The sequence below is a fragment of the Manis pentadactyla genome, chromosome 18 (genome assembly GCF_030020395.1).
Source record: "Manis pentadactyla isolate mManPen7 chromosome 18, mManPen7.hap1, whole genome shotgun sequence".
NCBI classification, from domain to species: domain Eukaryota; kingdom Metazoa; phylum Chordata; class Mammalia; order Pholidota; family Manidae; genus Manis; species Manis pentadactyla.
Window position 1 is genome coordinate 1,137,879 of NC_080036.1, and position 4,622 is coordinate 1,142,500.

Here is a 4,622-nt window from a genome sequence, read left to right on the forward strand (position 1 = left end):
TGATGGTTTCGATTGATTTTTAATACTCGATTTATATGTGAATCCCACATGTCTCTCCCTTCCTTACTTTTTATTTTCAGTTTTTAATAAAATGCTGAAGTGGTCGGTAGATGCAGGACGAAGGCAGGAGACATAGTTTAGTGCTGTCAGAGGGAGGGCGAATGTAGACGATCAGGTCTGTGCCTGTAGACTGAGTATTAATCCGAGCTAGACAAGGGGCACAGAACATCCACGGACGCAGAAGATTCCTCTCCAAACGGCGGGGGGTCGGGGGGTGGGGTGGGGGGGAGGCTCTAAGCCTCACCTCCGTGGATCCCCAGTTTCTCGCCTGATGGCGCCCCCCTGCGACCTGTGCCTGCCTTATAGGTTGTTCCTCCCGTGAGGAATCTTACCCGTCTCTGGCTAACCCGCCGCCGCCGTCTTCCGGGGCCATATACGGGCAACTGTGAAGTCGGTGAGTGAGAGAGGAGCCGTATTCTTTGAAAGGGGTTATTAGCTTTTTGGCTTCTTTGCAGATGTGTGCCCTGTGGCTTCTGTGCCCGGCCTTTGTCTTGAGGTATCTTTACCGCTCGGAAAGGAGGACGCTACTCGGTGATTTTCGATATGAGGCACGGATTCTACGAAAGGGCTGTCATTAGGAAGGAAAGGAAGAAGAAAAGCTATAGAGGTATAGCAGACGGGAGAGAACACGGGAAGATGGATTCTCTCTCTGACATAACTTCTTGTAGAGTAACCTAAAAGCCTGTGTATGTAGGTTTTAGCAGACTGCGGCTGATCAGACGGCGAGTTCGCACCTTCACAGAATGGGAATACGGACACAGGGCGAAAGCAGACCTACGGTTACCGGCCCTGTCCGGTGAAACCCAGAAAACCAGCGAGGTACCTACCCCCTAGGCATTGGTGAAAACTTATCCATCACAGGATGGATATTGTCTAACTGCACGTGAACGGTTTGAGAGAAATCAGACGAATGAAAGAAAACACACGGCGCATCCCTGGGAACGGTCCACATCCCATTATGTTCTTTTCACGGTAGATAGTCTACAGTCTCACGACTTTGGAGCGCTGCGGCTTGCACTCCTCCTGATTGTGGGTTGAGTTCCGACAATAGCGATGCGGTCAAGTCCGTTGTTGGACTGTACGCACGGGCCCGCTTAGATACCTCCTTCTTCCTTCCTTCCAACGGCGAGGCCAGGAAGCGGCGGGATGAAGGCAGCGACAGCTGCCACGGCGCCGCCAGGATCTTTGTTGAGGTTTTCTGACGATCCGCTTCTGGAATGACTCTCGCAGAGGAGGACGTTGACGGTGGAAGTTTTCTTCATGTCGTATCTTAATTCGTTTTCTGGGTAGGTAGCCAAATTAGGCTCTGATCCTCGGTATGCACACAAACCGACCCCTTTGCCCGCACTTGGTTATGACCTTTATACCGTGGTGAGGAACCTATTGGCGACCGCCACCGGGGAACTGCCTTTCTATTTATTTACTTTTCTAAGAGGACGAAATAGTATCCGAAACCTGTACTTCAGGGTGGGTGGCCATTTCTGACGGTATTCCTTCTTCCTAGGCGAGAGCGTGGGATGGGATGAGTTTCCGTTGGTGGGTGTCCTCCTTCCTCCCTTTGTGTTTACCCTCACGTGCGGGTGGGTGGGTGGGTGGGAGCCCCGGGGCGGCCCGGGATCGGATGGATGGGGGACCTTCACGGCGGCCGATGGCGAGCTCTCGCCGGCCCTGCGATCCGGATCCGTCCCGCTGACGGACCGACCGGCGCCGGTTGTCGGGCGCCACCTGCCGGCCGCTTTTATGCGGCCTGTTCCCTCTCGAGCTGCGGTGACACCGGGCAAGGGACAGGACGTGGCCACGGTTCCCCGAGGCGGACTTCCAGGAGGACGCGGGTAGCGGGCGCTGCAGGCCCGGTCGTGCCGGGACGCCGGCGCGCTCTGCGCTCGCCGGAGACTGGGGCCGCGGATTCGCTTTCTCGGTTGGTGACTGTCGCCACGCACGCTCGGTCGCTCCCTTGGTGGCCTGGGCCCTGGGAGGCCGCCCGAACGGGTCGACTAGCAGCCAGCGCCGGTGTCCCTCCGCCCGCGGGGACCCACTCACCTACCCACCCGCCGGCCGACCGAGACGGCTGCGGCGGAGAGGGAGACGTAGACGCAAGAGGGAGGAGAGAGAGAGAGAGAGGTGGTCGCGCGCTGTGCCGCGCCGCCCTTTCTGTTCCTTCTCCGTGGCCAGGCCCTCCTCCGTGCGTGTCACACGTCTGCCCGGGCCTCCGCCCCGCCCCGCCCCGCCCCGCCCCGCTCCGCTCGCTCGGCTCGGCGTCCGGCTCCGGAGGTGGGGCTGGGCCCCGTGGCGTACGGGGTGGTCCTCGTGGGGCTCCAGGGGCCTGCCCGCAGTCCCTCGTGTGGGATCCGTTCGTTGTAGGCGCTCACGTTTGGGGGAGAGGGATACGGCCCCTTGCCCCTCCATTCCGTATGTGTGGAAGGACCGGCCCGGCCCGGCCGGCCCGGCATTGTTTCCTTTCTTTTACACAAGTCTCGTCTCTTTGAAGGCCTCCCCTCCCGCCGACTTATCTCCCGGATGTGGGGACCGACCGGCGGCTGGGAAAGGGAAGGGTGATCGCGATCCCGATCCCGATCCCGATCCCGACCCCGACTCCGCTGCCGCTGCCGCGTGTCCCCGGGCCTCCCTGCTGTCACCCACCGACCCGCGCCCCGCCGACTGTCTGACCCCTCCCCCTCCCCCTCCCCCTCCCCCTCCCTTTCCCGCAAGCCCACTTCAACCTCCCAACCCCCCCCAAGGGTCGACCAGATGGCCCCGGGAGCCCTGGAGCCCTGGTGACAGTGGTGTGATGCTGGGGGGATTGGGCCCGGTGGGGACAGGCCACGCGCTCGTCATGGGGGGACCCCGCTGTCCGTGGGGTGGCCCTGTGATTCCTCTCTCGAGAGGCGGTCCGATTGTACCTGCAGAGAGGTGCTGACACCCTGTCACTCGGTGCTTGTCGCTGAGGGACTCTGGGACCTCTCTTGGACGTGCGTGGCACGGCTCCGGGCTTCTTGAGCGTGTGCGGCCGGATAGATGCCCGGCTCCGCTCCTGCATTCCCTGAGGTCGCCACCCGCGTGTGCCTGTGCGCTGGCTCTTGTCGCGTGCGCCCAGGGAGGTCCCGATCTGGGTGCGCACCCTCACGGTGCCTGGTGACCCAAGGGCGGCGGGGGAGGAGGAGACGTGCGCGTGCGCGCGTGTCCGGGTCCTCTTGCCCTGCGTGGTGCTCTCCCCGCCTGCCTGCGGTTGTGTCGTGATGGACTCCCCCACGACCCACCCTGGAGGCTCTGTGCCTCGTGTGTTGGGCGCTTGTCTGGCGTGGGGTTCTCTCGACTGCACCGACTCCGGGGGAAGCAGGCCCCGTCGTCGTTTCCTGGCCTCGGCGGGCTGCCCTCCTCCCACACGCGGCGGGGGCGTCGTCCCCGTGTGCTCCTGATCGATGTGGCGATCTCGCGCTCTCCTGGGCCGGGCCTGAACCGCGCCGGAGCGAGGGACAGACGTTCGGAGCGAACGGGACTGCTCTTCTCGCTGTGCGCGCGCGGGGCCCCTCGCCTCCTGCCCTGTCCCCGCCCACGCCCCCACATCTGCTGCTGGGCTGCGTGGTGTGGGTGAGAAAGGAAGAGAGGCCAGGGGCGTGCGGAGTCCGGCCCGATCTCGTCCTCCCGCCCTCTGCCTCACGGCGTGGGCGGGCCCGGGGTCCCTGGACGCAGCGGACACCCTCGCGTTGGCCTGTGGGCCGTGTCCTGGCGGGCGGGCCTCTCTCCCGTGGTAGGGGAGGGAGGCCGCCACGCCGCCACGCGGCGAGCCCTTCTCCCGGGTCCCGCCGGCGTGTGTTGCTCGGTCCTCTTGTGGTGCTCCTGGAGCGCTCCAGGTCGCCCGTCAGGTGCCTGAGGCCGAGTGGCGGTGTCGTTCCCTTCCCCCAGCAAGCTTCCCCTGCTCGGCTTGCTGCCGCGGTGGAGTGGAGTGAGTGGAGTTGTGAGTGCCTTGCAGAAGTTCCCGTGAACGAGTGGGGGGTCGAGGCGGTAAGGGAGGCACGCCCGGCCCGTGCCCCTCCCCGACCACACACCGTGGGGGTGTGTGGGGGGAAGGGGGTTTTGTGCGGCCCGGGGATAGGGTGCCTCGTCGGTCCCGCTCGCGTGCCGCGGGGGGGCCGACTCCGTCGGGCGCCGTCCCCGTCGGGGCTGGTGCGCTGGCGAGACGCGTGGGCGTGTGACTGCTGCGGTGGGCCGAGCCAAGGACGCGGGGGTGCCGTGGCCGTCTTGGCCAGGCTACCGTCTCACTGGCTCCTTTTGTTAGCTCTCTGGCGTGCTTTGTTTGATGAGTTGCCGCTGTGCGCCTCCAGTGGCACGCGAGAACAGGGAGGCAAAAGGGCGAGCCTGAGGCCCACAGGCACAAGCTCGTGGCCCCCAGCCGTGAGTGACCGCTCATGCCGTCAGCCTGTGCTGCTTTTTTTTTTCTTTTTTCCCCACTATTTTATTTTTTTTTGTTTTTACCCCTACCGCAGACCCCCCCGCCTCCACGTCTCCTCACTCCACGCCCTCGTGAGCAAAAGCCACCGACACCGCCTTGGCCCTTCTCGTGT